This window comes from Artibeus jamaicensis, unplaced genomic scaffold, assembly GCF_021234435.1.
Source record: "Artibeus jamaicensis isolate MK-2021 breed Jamaican fruit bat unplaced genomic scaffold, CSHL_Jam_final scaffold_916, whole genome shotgun sequence".
Classification (NCBI taxonomy): domain Eukaryota; kingdom Metazoa; phylum Chordata; class Mammalia; order Chiroptera; family Phyllostomidae; genus Artibeus; species Artibeus jamaicensis.
Genome location: NW_026522059.1, coordinates 15,928,303 through 15,948,848, shown reverse-complemented (window position 1 = coordinate 15,948,848; position 20,546 = coordinate 15,928,303). Strand labels below are relative to the sequence as shown.

The 20,546-nt window shown below is 41.1% G+C and overlaps 1 pseudogene; it reads left to right on the top strand.

Moving 5' to 3' along the window:
- The first annotated feature begins 6,242 nt into the window (after nucleotides 1-6,242).
- LOC119055856 (U1 small nuclear ribonucleoprotein C-like) lies at nucleotides 6,243-6,766 on the top strand (annotated as a pseudogene).
- Nucleotides 6,767-20,546: the final 13,780 nt, after the last annotated feature.

Here is a 20,546-nt window from a genome sequence, read left to right as displayed (position 1 = left end):
ACTTCTGTTGGCCCTTTGCTCTTTCTTCTCTTTCCCCTCAATCAGAACACCCCCTCATTCTATAACTCAATGATAGATTTAGACTCATCTCATCTAAAATATTGGTGATTTTAAAACAGTATAGGAAAGAAATGCTTGTAAGGCCTTCAGCTAACTGGTGAAATAATATTGCCTTATTGTTACCTTAACATTTAACAGAAATTGCTTCCTCACAGACCTAACTAATTATCCCATTCTGTGCGTAGAGAGATTTTTACTAGAAGAGGCGGAAGGGCTGAGAATGGTAGCCAGCCGTTGTTCATAGACACATTTTTCACTTTGTAGTGGTGGTTGTCATTCTTCTTTTCCTCATTACCAAATAGAATAAAAACCTGAAAATTGTAAGTCATTCTCTTTAACAATATGTAAGCTCAATTGACTTCCCCAGGAAAGACAAGTGTTTATTTCAGACACAAGCTCGAATGTGGAAACAAAAGCAAATGAAAAAACAAAAGCAAATGAGATGTCTCCCCCCAAGTAGAGCTGGGGTAAACTGCAGAACGGTGAAAGCTGGAGCTGAACAAGGCAACAGCAAAAGGCAGTGATCATTTTTTCCAGTGCACAGAGGAGTAGCGATAAGGCCAGGCTTTCTCTCGTTGGGCCGAACCCAAGCAGTCTGGTTCCAAAGCTCCTGCTGCCTCTCAGGAAAACAAGGGCAGTCCAGATGATCTTTGCAAAGAGTCTGGCAGAACAGAACACAGGCTGCCTTTTCCGAAATTAGGCAATTACAGGAAGAGAGAGAGAGATAGGGAGGTCTCAAGAAAGAAAAGCTGGGCCAAGGAAAAGTATTTTTAGGGAATGAGCGTTTGAGCCTGATTTTAACTTGACAGGAAAGAGCTAGAGGAGGGGGAGAGATTAAAGATAGGAAGGTGGGAGGCGGCAGGTGGCAGAAAGACCCCTGCTCGCCACCAGAAAGTCTGTAATGCATGAAATCTGGAAGATGGATAGATGGACCTGACTTTTCAAGGCAATCAGACTCTGAAACAAGGAAGAGGAATGAGCAGAAAATGGGTGAAGATAAAAATAAATCTTGAATCAGCAAGAAGGGAGGTTGGGAGTTCACCGTATAAGGCTTCAAGGATCTCTGTGAAATAGAAGGTAATTTCATCTGCTGAGAGGGAGGAAAGTAGAGGGACGGGTTTTACACAGTGTGAAAGGGCTTAGAACACCCAATCTGAGGAACAAGGTGTGAAGGTGAGAGATAAGTATGAGGCTTGCTAAGTGCACTCCACTCTGCAATTGAGGAGCAGTTTTACTTCTGCTTTGGTGAGCCAGGCCCGACACTTTATTCTTTTACATAATTACTGCTTGATAAAAGGAAGTTTATTGAAGCTTTCTTGCTTCATTTCCCCTATAAAACACGTTAATAATCCTTGCCCCTTTCCTACCCCACAGGACTTTAACAAGCATTAATTAATATCTTCACTGTCCCAAGTGCCCTGGGAAAGCACTGTAGAAGGACTTTTTACATCACTTTTATTATTCTTGTGCTTGTATTAACCTACCTTCTGTTTAGAATGAGTTGAAATACAATCTTAACTTCCTTCACTTGACTCCAAAATTTGCTTGCTAAGCCTGCCTGAAATCAGCCATTGGTGCATCAGAGGCAAAAGGAACAAAAATCTAGAATGTTGTCCAGGTGCTATTAAACCAAAAAGGAGAATTATTCAAAGGTAAACCACAAACAAAATTCATGGTCTTTTTAGAACCCAATGATCCATCTAATATAATGAACTCAAGTTAAAGGTTTCAAACTGACCCTTCCCTCAAAATGCCAATGACTTGGTAGAAAAATTATAGCTCCTAGTGAAAAATATAATGCAATAATACTGGATAGCTTAATCCTTAACATAGTAATGTCCCAATGCTGAGGAATCAATTATTCCACATAATGTTCTCTAGCTCATTTTTTAAACATTAAATTCAACTCCTTCCTTCCTTCACTGTGTTACTCAACATACACACTGATCTTCTGTAGCAGCAGGCACTAAATTAGGCCACACACACCTTGACCCTTCGGACACCGGTTCTTACATTATCTAAGACACTATAGTACCTTTATTTTCATTCCTATTTCATTGGAGCATAAATCTACACCATCTCCACATTGGCTGGGTTGATGTTATTTATCAGTATTAAGATGTCAAAATTGTTAAGAATTATCTCTGGTGGCAAGAATTTGCTGACTTTTTCCAAAATGACTACTCTCGAGTGTCAATTAGCCCATGGGCACGGAAAGCCATGAAGTCACTTGAATGAGACCACAGGACCTCATTCTGGGGTAAAGGTTTACTTTTGCAATTTCACTTCTGATAATCAACAGCTACTTGTTATAGATATGGTTGCTATGGTGATGTAGGAGGTATGAAAATTCCTACTGTGCACAAACTTTCGTCAAAGTTTGCTCCTTTGAATTTAACCTGAGACACTACACGGTCTAGCTGATTCCCATGATGCAGGGTGTAGGAGACCATTCTGAGTGGTGTGGGCCCAGCTCCCACTCAGAGATACACAGGACCCACGCTCACAGATAGGTTCTCCAGTGGGGAATCAGGCCTGCAAAGTGCATAGGCCGCTTTGAGTCTTGCTTTTTGCTAAAAACTCCCTCGCCCAGATTTGTGGCAAACATATACTGCAGAATAACTTCCTAAAATCCATGCTTTATAAACCTTCCAAGGATGAGTGTAAGGGTTCAACCATTTTTCCCTTTTCATTTGCAAATATACCTCTTCTGTGATGTGATTAGCAGCACTGGCTCCTTTGTTTTCTGTAAAAGGTAAGCACTTAAAGCAACCTATGCATAGTAAATGAGGACCATCATGTAATGTGCCGAGAAACCCAATAAAGGTTGGTCACGACAAGGGCCAAGGCTTTTTGCTCCCCTGAGAGAAAAGCCATGCCCACTCTTTTCCTTCACAGGACTCAGAAGTCCATGTACATGTCTCATTTCATCCATCATGGCATGGACACTGCGGGCCGGTGTCCACATCACAGGCTTTTCTGAAGTCAGTAGGGTTTCTTCAGATTCTATAGGAAAGATTTATCTCATATTCTTCTACATTATTTGAGGATGCCAATAAGGCTATAGTTGGTAGAGATTGGAGTGGAAGGGGGAAGAAGAGGGGACTCATGCTGCAAAGAACAAAAGAAATTTCTCAAAGCTAGAGTTGTGCAACTATCAATATAGTATTTCTAGTCCACAGATTTAACATGGGGATGAATTAGGTTCTGTGGGCTAGATGAACCCCCCCAAACTGTGTGGACAGGGCTCAAGGTTCTTGTGGCCATTCCACAGCTAGAACATCTAGAAGGCTGCATGCATGGCTATCAGGCACATTTTCAATCTTTTGACAATTTCTCCATTTTACATCATATAACACTATCAACTACCCAGTACTCTTAGTGTCTTACATTTGAGTCTTTGCATTGTTATGTCAGGGACTAATACTACAATTACTCTATCCCTGATAAAAATCAAAGTTCATTTTTTTCCCAAAGACCTCACAAAATAAAATTATCACCAGTGCCAGGAATTTTGCCCCAAGATAATCATAGGGATATAGAGATGAAGGCAGAGTGAGAGTTCAAAGAGGTGCAAATGTGAGAACCAATCCGAGAAACCGGGCAGCAAAGCCAATTATAGCCAATACAGTTTACGTACGGAGAGGGTGAGGACTTCCCAAGTCCCAAATTGTGGCAGACCATGTTCCAGTGACATTAGCAATATTTCCCATTGCACAGGCTTTCCTGGAACTTTGCCATCCTCCTATCAAGAAGTGAAGCCTTCTTCTAACCCCTTGAATCTGGGCAGGTCTTTGTGACCACCTCAACCAATAGCAGACATGAGAAATGACACTGTGTGGCTTCTGAGGCTGTTGTGCAAGTGTCACAGGCCCGGCTTTGCTCTCAGGATGCTCACTCTTAGAACCCAGACACCACGTCCTAAGGAAGCCTAAGCAGGTCTTTGCATCTTCTTGGAGAAGATCCAAGTTGCTTGCCCACATCCTCCATTAATTTTATATATTAAATTTCCCATTCTGTTCTAATGAGCTATTGGTCTTTTAGCTTTAATCATCTCTGCTTTATAAAAATGTTTTAAAACCTGTTAAGGCAAGGTGCCATGGAAGTGTCTTCATCAAATTATATTAAGTAGCTTTAATACTAATATCCAAAGCAACCATTAAAAATAATTTATATATACACATATATACATGTACATACATACAATACACATGTGCATGCACACACATGTATAGTTAGTTAGTTTTCTAATACCACTCTAACAAAGTTTTATCTTTTTGTGAAGTCAATCTATATATATCTATACACACACATTTTCTTTCTAGGAACTTTGTTGCATGATACCATAAGTGCTGAGAATCTCAATTCACTCTTTCAAATGGCAAAGCAATTCTCCCTAAATAATATATTCATTAAATTATTCATCACCTTATCATTAGGGTTATCTGCTTTTACCACATATTGTTTTCCTGTATTCTATAGTTCAGATTTGGATCTTCCATTATAATCTATTTTTCTGTCGACCTTTCTGAATACCATATTGCTTTATTTATTAAAATCTCATAATGTTTTATTAACTTTCAGAATAAATATGCCTCATATTCTTATTTTTCAATATTGCCTCATTACTCTTACTTATTTATTGTTCCAGGAAATTTCAGGCATTTTTCTGAAGTTCCACCTTAAGGAAGATGATATTACAATTGCATTAAAGTAATAATCTAAGGAAGGTACAAATTCTCATTTAATCTGAAAACACTACCCAGGCAGTTAGGGCTGGGTAGATGGGCCTGAGCTTTGCCCTTTAGACTCTGGAAACCCTGACTCCTATCCCGGGCTCCAGACTCTTGTTGGATTACCAGGTGGCCCCGAGAGCCCCTAGGGCAGGTCACCCAGTCTCCAGGGAGCCCAGAAGCGCACCCTTCATGCTTGGTCTTTGTGGAAGGATTCCCACCAACAGTGTAGCAGGTTCTTTTCCTTCACAGCCCTTTGTTATTTTTTAAATAATGGCCATCCCAGTAGGCCTGAGGTGATAGCTCATTGTGAGTTTTGACTTACATTTCCCTGCTGACTAGTGATGTTGAGCACATTTTCGTATACCTGTTAACCATTTGTATTTCTTCTTTGGAAAAATGTTTGTTCAGGTTCTTTGCTTATTTTTTAACTTGGGTTATTTGAAAGTTTTTCTACTAAGTGGTAGCAGTTCCTTATATGAAGGATGGAAAAAAGTAGGTTTACAGTTGTGAGCAAGTAAAACACATTATTTATTCTTATATTATCATTTATTAATTATTGTATTATTTTCTATACGAGCAACTGTAAACCTACTTTTGCCCCACCCTGTATTTTAGGTATTAACTCCTTCTCTGATATATGGTTTGTAAATATTTTCTCTCATTCCAAAGGTTGCTGTCTTATTTTGTTGATTATTTCCTTTGCTTCAAAGAGCTTTACAGTTTAATGTAATCTTACTTGCTAATTTTTGTTTTTGTTACCTATGTTGGTGTCCTATCTGAAATTTTACTACCAAGACCAATGTCAAGGAGCTAACCCCCCCCCCCCCCCCCAGAGTTTTACAGTTTTGGGCCTTACGTTCCAGTCTCCAATCCATTTTCAGTTGATTTTGGTTTATGGTGTGTGGTAAAGGTCTAATTTTATTTTTTTTTGCATGTGGATATTCAGTTTTTCCAACATCATTTTTTGAAGAAACTGTCCTTCCCTCATTCCTGCAACCCATGTGGAAGATTAGTTAATAGTCTATGGGTGGACTTATTTCTGGGCTTGCCGTTTTGTTCCATTGGTCTATATGTTTGTTTTTATGCTGGTACCATTCTGTGTTGAATACTATAGTTTAAAATTATGAAGTGTGATGTCTTCAGTTTTGTTGTTGCTAAAAATTAGTTTGGCTATCCAAGGTCTTCTGTGGTTCTACATGAGTTCTAGAATTGTTTTTTTGTATTTCTGTAAAATATCCATGAAATTATTTATCAACTTGATGACACAGGATTACTGGATATGACTACAAAGTGTATATGGCTTCTTCCTTCCTGCCACTGCTGGAGAAGAAGGTGGAGGAGGGAAAGAGGGAGAGGAAAAAAGTAGGGAGGGAGGGAGGGAGGGAGGGAGGGAGGGAGGGAGGGAGGAAGAGGAGGAACCAAATGGCCAACAGCCTGCAGAACAACATGCCCAAGTTTTACTGTGACTACTGTGATACACCCTTCACTCCTGACTCTCCATCTGTGAGAAAGACACATTGCAGTGGTAGGAAACACAAAGAGAATGTGAAAGACTGCTATCAGAAATGGATGGGAAGCAGGTTCAGAGCCTGACTGACAGAACAAGCACAGCACGTCAGCAAGGAAAGATACCTCCTACTCCATTCTCTGCTCCTTCTCCTGCAGGGGCAATGATTCCACCTCCCCCCAGACTTCTAGGTCCTCTTCGCCCTGGTATAATGCCGGCACCCCATATGGGGGGGGGTCCTCCTCCTCTTAGAATGATGCCAGTGGGACCTGCTCCTGAAATGAGGCCACCTGTGGGAGGCCACATGCCAGTGATGCCTGGGTCCCCACTGTTGAGACCTCCTGCCTGTCCCATGATGGTGTCCACTGGCCAACTTGACCAGACAGATAAGGAGAGACGGCAGCCTCTTTCTATCAGTTTTATATTATTTGTTCTACTTCACCAGCAGACCGTGGTACTGTGAATCTGGGTGTTTTCTAACAGCACAGCAAGGAAGACACTCTCCCTCTTCCTATTAAAGAAAGAGTAGTTTTGGAAGGGAGTAATGGGACAAAAAAAATTTCATTTGTACTGTGAAATGTGAAGATAAAATTGTAAATCTGTTAAAAGAAGGAAGGAAGGAAGGAAGGAAGGAAGGAAGGAAGGAAGGAAGGAAGGAAGGAAGGAAGGAAGGAAGGAAGGAAGGAATGTTACCGAACAAGAGGCGGTCCGAGGGAGGGGCAATACAATATTTGGCCCACTTAGAGATGCTCAAAACTGCTATACAACAGGGGCCCCTCCCGAAAACAAAATACTAAAATCTACTGGGCCCTTCTGTCCGCCGCCAATTGGAAAGACATCTCTTAATGCCAGAGATTTGTGAAAAGGAAACAAAATGTTTATTTAATGCTATTCAGGCCTAATGCCACCACTAAAATATCAAAGTCCTTTAGGTTGTACACCTACACCCACACAGCGCTCCCTTCTCCCACTGTCCCAACTCCGGGTACCGTAAATCAGGAAAAGAGCACACGTCTGTGTTGCAGGCTGCTGGCGCCGTCAGCTGTGTCACTGTGCAGGATCTCGAGTTAATCCAAAGTACCGTGGTACCCTCTCATGGTCCACTGGCAAGAGTCCTTTGTACCCAGTTCCAATCAAAGTCTCTCTTGCTTTTTCAGGCCCTGCAGCCAAAGGGGGCACCCCAAAGCCGCGTGGGCCTCTTCTGCCAAAGCTGCAGGAGTCCACACTCCACCAAAAGCATGTGGCTTTCTTCTTCACCTGGCTGCAGGGATCTCCATTCTGGCAAAGTTGCGTGGTTTTTCCCTTTCACCTGGGAAAGAGGGGGTCCACACCCTGCCAAAACCACGTGGCTCCCTCTTCCACCTCACCAAGAGGGGGTCCTCACTCTGCTGAAACCGCGTGGCTCTCTCTCCATCTGGCCAAGCGGGGACCCTTCATGTCTCGGAGCCGGTCTTTCCCAAGCTCCCACACAGCGGCACCCTCCCTCAGGGGCGCAGCCCTTAGCTACATCCTGAGTCCAAGCCCTTCTCACTCAGGAGCGCAGCCCCTCATTCCATCCTGAGTCCAAGCCTTTCTCACTCAGGAGCGCAGCCCCTCATTCCATCTTGAGTCCAAGCCTTTCTCACTCAGGAGCGCAGCCCCTCATTCCATCCTGAGTCCAAGCCTTTCTCACTCAGGAGAGCAGCCCCTAGTTACATCCTCCTGAGTCTCAGCTACTCCCTCAGGAGTGCAGCCCTTCATTACATCCTGAGTCCCCTAGTTCCATCCTCAGTCCCCTCTGCCTCGGCCCCAAACTTGGCCACTGCTATTTAACATATCTATGAAACCAGTTAAAGGTTATAGATATGTTAAATAATCATTCCAGAGGTTAGCTGCAAAACTGTTGCTATGCAAAACAGCTCTCAATGGCCTGGCTCCATTCATCCCTTCCCCCTGGGGGTGGGGGGGCGGTGAGAACATCTTATATGTCTCTCCAATATTTCTATACACTTTGAATTCTGGACACCATTCCAAATCTTTTTTGGGGGCCCCCCTGTCTGTACCCTGTAGAAGGAAGGAAGGAAGGAAGGAAGGAAGGAAGGAAGGAAGGAAGGAAGGAAGGAAGGAAGGAGGGAGGGAGGGAGGGAGGGAGGGAGGGAGGGAGGGAGGGAGGGAGGGAGGGAAGGAAGGAAGGAAGGAAGGAAGGAAGGAAGGAAGGAAGGAAGGAAGGAAGGAAGGAAGGAAGGAAGGAAGGAAGGAAGGAAGGAAGGAAGGAAGGAAGGAAATGGTAAGCTATCAGCCCCCAAACAGTTTTTCCTTTCAGGCTTAGTTTCCTTATCCCAGCAAAATACCGTGTGGACCTAATGAGATGTTTATTTGTTCTTCAGGCTTTGCAGCAACCTGACTGCTCTTTTACAAAAAGACCAAGACCACACTGACTCTCCTGCCTACAGACTAAGCTGAACAACTGATTTTTCGTTTTAAACTCTTTCTTTTGCCTTCTCCTTCCTTCTTCTTTGTTCTTTTGATTTAGATTTCTGTGGTGCGTAATGAACAATACCCTCCCAGCAGCCATAAAGCAAGAAAAATTTAGTCAGGATTATAATCACAATTTCAATTATTCACAAGTTAGAAAATACTGCCATTGGGTTCTCAGAGTTATTTACTCTGGCGTTTTCTTCTATTTCCAAGTGCTAAAATATTAGCTCTATTCATTACAAACTGATTGTTGTTAACATGATTCTTCTCCCTCCCCTCACCCTGTCTGAAATTCAATTTACAGCCTGCTAAAGGCTTCATATGTTTTTTATGGATTATTTCCTGAGGTCACATTAATCTGGCTCCTTGTTACTTTACACTAATTTCACTTTGCCACAGTAGAATAACGAGATTCGATCTCTTGGGAATTAATCCATAGAGACCTCTTAATGGGGCAAAGACAGAGTGGATTGCATCTACTGTTGTTAAGTCTCCCAAGCACAGTGAAGAAGGAGGATGAGGTCGCCCTGCCCTTCCGTGCAGTGTAACCTGGGACCCAGGTCTAGGAAGAGGGCAAGGTGCAGGGGGTGGGGGGTGCAAAAGCAAGCAGAGAAGATGGATAGTGAAAACAGCAGATCTGGGTATGGCGCCAGGCTCAGCACTTCCTCTTACCTTCATTGCACCAAAACAAACCATCGCACATGCAATTCCAATGGAGAAGAGGGGCAGAGAGCAAAAGAAACAGCAAAGGAGGCAGATGGGAGGAGAAGGGTTTCTTTGCTTTTACTGAGTGTACATTGGCACCTGGGGCATAACTCTCCTCCAGCCTGCTCACTTGCTGAGCCCACTTCTTCCACCCTTTACTGGCCCTTTTGTTTTCAGTGGGAGCCTTAGCGATGACATAAAGTAAGACTCTGTTCCCCTTTTCTTTTGTGTGGCACATCTCAGGTGATTATATTTCCTTTTCTAAAAAGCAAAACCAACAATGTCTTGCAAAGTCTTGCAGAGAGTTAAAGTGAAAACATTTATTTAAGAGGAAAATAAGCTGTTCTGTCAAGTTGTGAACAGGATAAGGATAACTCTCTTTTATAATTCTTATGGAGAATTGGTACAGAAAATAGGAAAAGTCACTAAAGAGAATATTTATTAAGAGTCTATGGCAAAAATCCACATAAAGCCACTAGCACAGTGGCCTAATCTGAAAACATATATATACAGGGCAGCTGTTACTATTTACATTATTATTATATTCCCCAAGCAGATTGTTGTCATGTAGCAATAATTGGCTGCTGGAAACACATTTAATAATAACATATTTTCATAAAGCACTTTCATCCACATTATTTTACTGAACTTTTATAATAATTGGATAAGATGAGCAGGGAGTTTTGCAGATAAGGAAACAGAGGCTATGGAGGTGAAGTGACTGATGGTAATTAGTAGCCCTTGGTATGGAACTACCACACCTCTCTCAGTGCTCTTCTGTCTTCTCTCTTTGTAATTTACTTCCTGACCAAATGTAAGGGGTTCCCATCTGGGGAAGGCCTTGCATTTTTCCTGCTGTGTCAGAGACTAATGGGGCAATGGATTATATCAGGAACAGTGGATTACATCACGGACAGTGGATTACTTTACTGTCCATTTACTTGGGTCTGAAGTATTAGCAAATTCCCTCAGCCAGAGTATGAATGTCACATGCTCCAATTTCCTTTATCAGTTATAGAGCTGACACAGTCTATTAATCTCCACCTATCTTACTCTTGGATCCAACTCTCCAACTGGAAAAGCAAGAAAGGTGTATTACATATTGACACCTTGCTCTCCCCATTCCTATCCACCCCCCAAAACATCAATAGTTAAAATATCAATGAAGTAAGGCTTCACCAGGGAATTGTACTCATTTAAGTAGATGAAGAAAATAGCAAGTTATCCAATCTTGACATTAATATGAAGCCAGCATACAAGCTGGGAAGATGGCATTACTCCAATTATTATCTCAGAAGATAATTTCATTTTGTAGAGACACTAAAAAGGGAAAACAGGATTTCTGGACCTACAGAAGATGTTGCTAAATTGTGTGTTATAGATATGATCAAAATCTATCAGGAGTTCAAACCATTGCATAAGAAAAAAAGAAGTGACTGATGCTAATGTAAATTTAAAGCAGTTGTAATGATGACAGTGTTCATAAATATCATAATCAAGGGCCACTTTGAGCAATCCTAATCCAATAACTTGTTCTATATCAATAAACCCACTAATATCCTTCAGATAAAATTCAGGCCAGTGCTTAAATTATGAAACTATAGTTAGTAAAGTTCCCAGTTGTTCTCAGTTCATCCATTAGTTCTTCCCCAAAGACTTCAATAACAGATTCTTCATTAATTGCTTTTTAATATGTTGGATACATTACATAATATATTTTCATCTCCCTTTTATTTAGACAGAGTTGCCAATATACTCTCAAAATCAAAATTAATGAAAAGAAATTGAGTTCAGTGATTAGGCATTTTTCTGGCATTTGCTCATGAGTGGTAAGATCTGGGAAGAAAAAAATCAATAATTGATGTATTTGTTTTCTAGCACTCAGTATTTCAAACTGAAACAAAAACCTAAGTAGTCTTCAAGACAGAAAAGTTCTTCATCAGAATAAAGATCCTCATTTGCTAGACAGAGAGAGGGTATTAGGTTTTTGGCATGACTAATTGTCCCATAAATCTATTCAAACTGCAGTAGGAACTAAAGGTCTCATTGTGGATCTGGGACACAGCAAAAGCAATACAAAAACTAAAAATAGATAGAGTCTACTCATGAAACAAGAAATATAAACAATATCCCTAGGAGGAAAAAAATCAGCCTCACTAGTAGTCAAAGAAAAAGAATCGAAACAAATTTTTATTTTCACATATCAAATTATTACAGAATTTTTAAATGTATAATTCCTAAGTCCACCCATAGCACAGGATCCAGGCCATGCCTAAGAAGTCAGAGGGAAGACTCAGCATGCAGATCAGGCACAAGATGCTCTCAGCTCACCTACTCGGAGGCCAAGTGTCAGAAAGGTGAACTAAGTTACAGTCTAAAGACTGGGATTGAGGCAAGATGGTGGGGTCATGGTGAGCAGTTGCCAAGGAATAAAAATAGATGGAGCTTTATATGGTGTTTGTCATAAGTCCACACATGCCTCTCTTCCAGAAGACTATAACTACAGAGTAGAGCTTGCTTTGACATCTGATGGCAGGACAATAGTTTGTTACCATCCTTCCGGAGACATTCCATATGAACACACAGAACCTAGCCCTAGGCCAGATCCTCTGCATAATTATGAAGAAACACTGGGTCATGTAATGAAAACCAGATTAGAAGAAAAAGATGAACACTTTGATCAAGAACCTATGATAGAACAACTTAGCAAAATATTCTTTACTCCTAAGCATCATTGCTATTTTCATGGACAGTATCACAGAAGTTCTAAGAAACTGAATCCTTCAAAAGACAGATGATATTGAGGTTTGCAGTAATCAAAGAAAAATGTTTTCCGGTGTCTCTTTTGCCATTTGAGAAAATGCAATCAAGTATATTGACTACTATGATATATAGTAAAACAGTAAGAAAATGTCTTTTTGTCTTAAAAAAAAAAAAAACAGTTACAATCTAGGTACAAACTCCAAATTCTGATACCCAGAGAGAGACAGGGAGAAGTGGCAGATCGCGGCAGGGCCAGAGGTGGGCCTCAGAAGTAGTGCACAGGGCCTGAGTTTGGGAAAGAGCGGTTCTAGTAAAAATAGGCCTCAAAAGTCAGTGAATAAAGATCTGCTTTCAGGTAAAAAGGACTAACAGAAACTAGATTTAACCTCTCCCTCAAACAATTTAAAGATGGATAAAATATATGAAACAACAGTTCAGAAACTGGAAAACTGTCATTGTAGAAGAGTAATGCCTGAGAGAGGGCAACAGACCAGATGAGCCCAACAAGTGACCCCAGTTAACACCTAGTGAGCATTTCTACATACCAACACGGGAAGTAGAGACCCAAACAAAGCTTAGCAGACTCTATGAGTTGAAAAGATAGACTTCTGGATTCAAAGAAACTAAGGTGGATGTAATTCTGATGCCAGAGTATGGGGAAGGAGAGAACTTCACTAAAAAATCTCTATCAACAGAGTCTTTTGCTAATTATTGATTACCAAACACATGTGAGAAAACTACAAAGAAAGGCCAAAAAAAGAACCATTAGAAAGGAGCAGGAAGCCTTGGCCAATGTTGCTTAGTGGACTGAGTGCCAGATTATGAACCAAAGAGTCCCTGGTTCGATTCCCACTCAGGGCACACACCTGGGTTGCAGGCCAGGTCCCCAGTAGGGGGCACATAAGAGGCAACCACACACTGGTGTTTCTCTTCCTCTCTTTCTCCCTCCCTTTCCCTCTCTCTAAAAATAAACAATTTAAAAAATAATAAATTTGTTATTAAAAAGGAAAGAAGCAGGCAAAATAATCTTCAGAAAAACATATGGTGAATTATTGCTACCCTCACTAGTAAGAGTAGAAAGAATTCCTAACACAGAGATCGTTGAATAGATTCTTCAGAAGAATGTGGCTTCAGGAGTAGAACCAAATTAAACCTGGACTGAAAGCTGCTCTAGATTTCTCTTAAGAAAACTGTCAACAAATAACTGTGTCCTTTAAAAACAAAAGTCCAAAATTATGTAATAAAATTTAAAGTTCTGCAACTAACCAATCCAGCAACCAATATAAAATTCACTGTATCTTCATTGAATCCAAAATTACCACTCATGCAAAGAAATAGAAAAATATAACCCACTGAGGAGAAATACCAATCAATAGAAAAAAACACAGAAATGACACAGATGGTAGAATTAGTAAACAAGGATACTAACCAGCTATCATAAATATACTTCATATATTTAAGGAAGTAGAGAGCCCTAGCCAGGTGGCTCAGTTGGTTGGAGCATTGTCCTGTGTACCAAAAGGCTGTGGTTCCAATCTCTGTCAGTGCATATACCTAGGCTGTGGGTTTGATCCCTGGTCAGAGCGCATATGAGAGACAACCAGTTAACTTTTCTTTCTTCCTCTTTTTTCTCTTTTCTTTCTTTCTTTCTTTCTTTCTTTCTTTCTTTCTTTCTTTCTTTCTTTCTTTCTTTTTCTTTCTTTCTTTCTTTCTTTCTCTCTTTTCTTTCTTTCTTCTTTTTCTCTTTCTTTTTTCTTTCTTTCTTTCTTTTTCTCTCTTTCTCTTTCTTTCTCTCTTATCTTCCCCTTCTTATCTCTCTAAAATCAATTGAAAATATAACCTTGGGTGAGATTTTTTTCTTAATTTTTAAAAGAAAGTAGATAAAAGTCCAAGCATGATCAGGATGATGTGGAAAGTATGAATAGATACAAATCAAATGTATAGAATTGAAAACACAGTATCTGAGATGAAAAATACCCTTGCATAGGATTAACAGCAGATTAGACACAGTGGAAGCAGTGAATAAAAGAAGACTGAGCATGGAACTACACAGCATGAAACACAGGGAGAAAAAATACCGTGGGGGGGGGAGGGAATAAGCAGAGAATTGGTGAACTGTGACACAATATCAAGTGAACTAACATATGTATAAGTTGAGTTTCTAAAGTAGAAGAAGACAGTAAAAATATTTGAAAAAATATGTCTGGATTTGATTTTTTAAAACTGCTATAAACCCATAGATGAAAGAAGCTTAATGACTTTCAAACAAAAGAAACAGAAAGAAAACCACATCAAAACAAATGATAATTACATTTCTGAAAACAAATACCAAAGAGAAAATCATAAAAAAATACAATTACATAAAGAGGAAGCAAACTAAGAGTCAGAAACAATGCAATCCAGAAGACAATGTAGTTGTAGCTTTAAAATATTGGCATGTGGCAAGGACTGTCAACCTAGAATTTTATAATCAGTGAAACTATCTTTTAAAATGAAAGTGAAATAAAGACTTGAGGGAAAAAAATAAAATAAATACAGGGTCTGGCAGAAGTAACACCTGCTTGAGTGTGAGTGGTAGGATAATAACATGGATGTAGTCATTTATAGTTTCAACTTGAGCATTTCACCTAAAATGTCATTACAGTGTGTTTGAGTGTGACATCATTATGTTATAGAATTACATGCTTATGATTTGGTAATAAAGAAAGAGCTGTCATTTGTGCTGGACCCTGTATCCTCTGTCATGAATCAATAGCTAAGAACATAAGACAAAAGGAATAGATTCATGAAAACGAGAAGAATGATCACATATGTAAACTGTTCAGAGAAAGCCCTCCTCTGAATACATAACACTTGGACAAAGTCCTGAGACAGGCAGTCATGAAGATATCTAGGTAAAGAGCAATCCAGGCAAAAATGACAGAAAACACCGGGACCCTGGGGCATAAATGTGCTTGGTGTGTTCAACGAACAGCAAGGAGGCCGTGTAGGTCTATCAGAGTGAATGAGAGGAGAAATCACAAGAGACGAAGGTGGCAGGACAGGGGTGAATAAAGAGAAACCATCCAGGGAGCAGTTACAGTTGTCCAGAAGAGAGAGGACAGGCTTGGAGCACGCTGGCAGGACTGGCAGGTAGAATAATTGTCCCTCAAAGTTACCACATTCTAATCCTGGGAAGCTAGGAATGTGTCATCTTCCACGGCAACTGTAACTCTGCAGATAGGATTAAGTTAAAGATCTCGAGGTGGCAAGATGATCCCGGATGATCTGCATGGAGCGGATGCAATCACAGGGGCCCTTAAAAACAGAGAGCCTCTCCCAGTTGTGGTCTGATGGGGCCATGGAAACACGGTCAGAAAAATACAACATTGCTGTCTTTGAATTGGAACAAGGGTGATGGGCCAAAGAATGAGCAGAGCCTCCAGCAGCTAGAGAGGGCAAGGGAAGGATTTCCCCCAAAATTTTCAGAAGGAAATGAAGCCCTGCCAATACACAGTTAGATTTTAGCCTGAAACTCCTATCAGAGTTCTGGCCTATAGAACTGTGAAAGAACATACTTGTGTTGGTTTAAGCTGCTGAGCCAGGTAACTGCTTACAGCAGCAATAGAAAATTAAATAGCGGGGGTGAAAGTAGCAATGCCACTCTGGTTGCAGTGGAGAGAAGTGGCTGTGGAAGGAAACACATGTGACTGAGGACAGGGGTGCAACAACAGCTAGCTTTGGGTTTAGTGACCAGGGTTCAGCTCTTGCACTTAGCGGTTGTTGAAAAGGAACTATATGAATGTCCCTCCACTTATGCTAATCATAGAAACAGAAATTTTCACCATCCTTATACATTTAGAAGAATGGCACATGCTTGTTAAATGTGGAATGGGAGGCTGAGCATTGTGGTCAAATTCCAGCTAGAAAAAAAATGCCATGTAGGCTGATGGAAGAGAAAGCAATTATAGAAATAGTCACTACAGTTAGGATCACATCAAAATCAACATTATTAAGACCAAATAACAGTAGAGATGATTCCCACCTGGGCTGGAAAACTCAATTCCCATGGAAGGGTCTTCTGTGTGTTTTACTGAGCACTCTTCTGGGGCGGGCATGGGCAAGGCATGTGAAGCAGGCATCCATCACCACAGAGAGGCTGTCATCTACGGAAACGCTTTTGCTTAACTGGGAGGATTGTCAAGACCACCCCTTGAGCCCCAGCCCCCTACACCCATGTTTCCAGAGCCCTGAAGTCACTCTTAATAATCTCAGTGAGATCAGTTGCTGTTCTTCATGTCCACATGGATGAAAGTCAAGGCATGACAGTCATGGAGCCTAACGTGTCTCTATAGCTTTTCACCATCTGGCCCGCATCTGGGCCCCTTCAAGAGGGTGTTGCTGATTATCAGAATTCTTTTCTTCTTCTTGGATCAGCCTTCTCTAGCCCATAAATTTCTGATGTCTCCAGTCTGTACTCCTCTTTTGTGAAAACAGATTTCTTCTTCTGTAGAAGCAAGATATTGAGGATAGTCAAGAAAAAAAGTATCTCCTCATTTTCATAAAGGATGTAGAGGATGTAGCCAGTGCAGTGGAAGACATGGGCTCATGCCACCAAAAAAATCCATCAGCACCTCTTCTTAGAGAAAGCAGGGTCACAATAAGCACTAACTGTTGTCCATTTTTGAGCTCTTACTATATGCCAAGCACTGTGAGATACCCTCTAGTCGTGGTATAGTATTAAATCCTAATAACACCACTTTGAAGGAGGTATTATTATCTCCACTTTAAAGATGAAGGAATTAAGACTTGAAGAGTTTAGATAATTCACCAAAGTTCTCACAGCTAATATGTAGCAAAGTCATGATTTAAGTCCACTAGGGCAAAACAGATAAGGAAGAAAACTCCTGGATCTTTTGACATCTCTCTCTTTTCTATCCAAACACTTACATGTAAGGTTGAACCACGTACATACAGACAAATGGAACTCAGATGCCCTGGACAACTGCAGCCTCCAACAGTCTCAAAAAGAAAAGTATTCAGGGTACATTTACTACTTGGAGCTATAGGTTACAAGGGCCAAATTATCTAAGAAATAAAGAAGGACCCAGGTTTGGTTGGAGAGGCTCATTTTTAATAGCACATTTGTGTTTCTATCAACCTGGCAGTTCCCTCTCATTTATTCACACCGGGTGCAAGCCCAGCCTTCAGGTCTCTGCAGCTGGTGATTCCTCCCATTTAAGTGACTTCTGGTGATGGAAATCCACCCAGATCACTATTGGTAATCTAAGCACTTATCCTACTGGCAGTATAGATAGCACAGCAGCAAAGAATAAGTGATTTGGTGGAGAATAGACTTGGGTTCAAATGCCAGCTGTGCCACTGATTAGCCATACACCTGTGGGTAAGTCCCAGCTTTCCACGTCTCAGTTTTCCCACTGGCAAGAAGAGGACAGCACAACTTCCCGGGGTTGTAGTAAGGACAATGAGATAATGTTCGTAAATCTCTTAGCGCAGTGGTACATAGTAAGCAGTCAACAAATGTGAGCTATTAGTGCTATTACCACATTGCTCAGGACCTGAGTGGCAATTAAAACCAGGTACAAATGATGCAGAACCAAAGCAGTGAGCCCTTCACTCACTATGAGCCTCCAGAGAGAACTTGGCAATGGCTGTACCTGGAGTGGAGCAGAAGCTGAGCAACGCAGAGAGGGAAGCCCATCGTCAGCACCTCTCACATGTGTCCGTACATTCCGCAGGTGTGACACTGCAATTAGCCACAGCCTGTCACACGAGGCTCCTCTCCTGCCCCAGTTTCTCTGATGCACTTGTGTCCTCCCATCCCCAGACTGTACAGAGGTGACCCATGAAGACGACTCAGTGAGGTGAGAAAGGAAAATATTAGGACCTCTGTTTACATCTTTATGATCTTATATTACTTATTTATCTCTACTTTAAAGTTATGTTTGATATATTTAAAAATATAATCTTGCCTTGGCTGGTGTGGCTTAGTGGATTGAGTGCCAGCCTTCGACCCAAAAGGTCACCAGTTCGATTCCTAGTCAGGGCACACACATGGGTTGTGGGCCAGGTCCCCAGTGGGGGCCACATGAGAGGCAACCACACATTGATATTCTCTCCTTCTCTTTCTCCCTCCCTTCTCCTCTGCCTAAAAATAAATAAGTAAAATCGTTAAAAAAATAAAAATACAGTCTATGTTAATATTTGTATTGATTCTAAACATACACATAGGCTACACACTTAATTTTTTTAATTAATAGAAACTGAAATCTGAAAAAAGAATTTAAGATTTGAGTTCTATCCAGTTCTTAAAGAGATAAAAATTTATAAGCAGAAGTGCCTTACAGGGCTGCACAGGTAGATCAGTGCAGGGGATGATGGGAGGGGTGGAAAAAGTAGAGAACTAAGAACATGTCCAGAGTCCATGTATTCAAAATCAAAAATAATTCAAACACCTGTAACTTTTTAACATTTTCTGGGCAAGTCAAGGGGACAGGCATCATCTGGCCCAGAAGGATCAGGTAGGTAAGCTCCTCGTCAGTGCTATCAGCTCATGGCTCACTGGTCCCTACTAACATGCTGCTTTTAGAAGTCAGCACAGAGCCCTAACCCAATGAATGGAGGCAGCTTGAGTAGGATCTGGACTGAGGGTCACAATATCCGGATTCAAGTTCTGGCTCTGCTCCTTACTCGAGTGATATCATGGGTAAGTCCTTTAACTCTGAGAGTCCCTTTCCTCATCTCATGAGGAATGATAATACATACTTCAGGGGGTTGTTGTGAACTCTAATAGAGATGATGTATGGCCAAGGGCTTTCATGACTTCTTTGATGGTTGAATGTACGTCATTCATCCCTGTGGCAGCTGAGCTGAGCACAATGATGATTGATGGGTGGACAATTGTCTGCTATGTAGAAAGGGAAGGAGGACTGCTGTGTGTCATCCTGGGTGGAAAACCCAGTGTAAGGAAGAATTTTTGGAACAGCATTAAAAATCTTCACTGCCCTGTCAAATATTGGATTTCCATCACAGGCACATTCAAGCTGAGCCTGTATGTCCAGAGATTTTGTAAAGCAGACTCATTCTGAGTGAGAAGTTTGCAGTAGGCTTTTACATCACCTTCAAATGCTAAAACATTCTCATTCTAAGACAAATAAAATAAGAATCAGTTAAAGAATAGCATGATTGCCAACAATTTTAGGCCCTCTGAAAGGTCAAGGGGAAGAAGACAGCTATTTTCTGATATCCTTCAAATCATACAGCTCCCTAGTTCATCCACACTAGATCTGTACCTGCCTCCCTGCCGGAAGTGCCTCCAATCCCTGACATCTAGAATAACTTGTTCAACAATTCACTTAGCCTAGGGTCCAAGACCACTTGACTTATTCCTGCTTACAAAGATGTAGTTCTGGAAAGATAATGAAGAGGAATAAATCACATCAGTATTAAATCTATAAGCAATTCATTCCCAATATGTTATCTCCAGTCCAGACCTTGCCTTTGAGGGTCTGACCCATATAATCAACCTAGAACTTTCCATCTTTACATTCTAAGTACTTGTTGAATATATGTACTCTTTTTCCTCTCTTCCCCCACTTGTTACTTAAGACCATGCTTTTTCACCTGTTGCCTGGACTACTTCAGTAGCCCCAGTGGCCGTCTTTCCTCATCCACTCTTGCCCTCCCTCTGTGGTGTACTGCAGGGACTTCCCATTGCCTCTAAAACAAAACTTCAAAGGAGTAACAAGGAGCTTCGGTGCCTGACTCTGAATCACCACACAATCTGTCTCTTTCCTGCCTCTCATCCCTCTTCATTCCAGCCACATTGACCCTCTTTCTGCTTCTCCTACACTCATGTCCATTCATCACAGGTTCTTCTCACATGCTGTTCCAGCTGCCAGGAAGACTAAGGCTCATTAGGTTTTACTCATCTTTCAGATCATTGCTAAAGCATTGTTTCCTGAAGGAAACCTGCTGTTACATCTCTGACCAGCTCAAATTTGCCTGTTTCAGACACTTAAGACATATGTAGCACTTGTCACAGATGAAGTTGTATTTGTCTGGGCTTAATTTCATTGCTGTGTGTGTCCCCCATTAAACTATAAAATTCCCAGGGGCAGAAAGAGTGGCACTTTTGCTAACCACTAGGTCCTAGAATTTGCACAGTGCCTAGAACATAGTGGCACCTCAATAAGTACCTGGTTAATAATAATGAATGAAATGAACAATGAATGGTATACAGTCTTGTACAATGACTTCATCTCTCCATTCTGACTTTAACTCTGTGCAATCTGGAGGCAGAGGGAGCAAATAAGTCA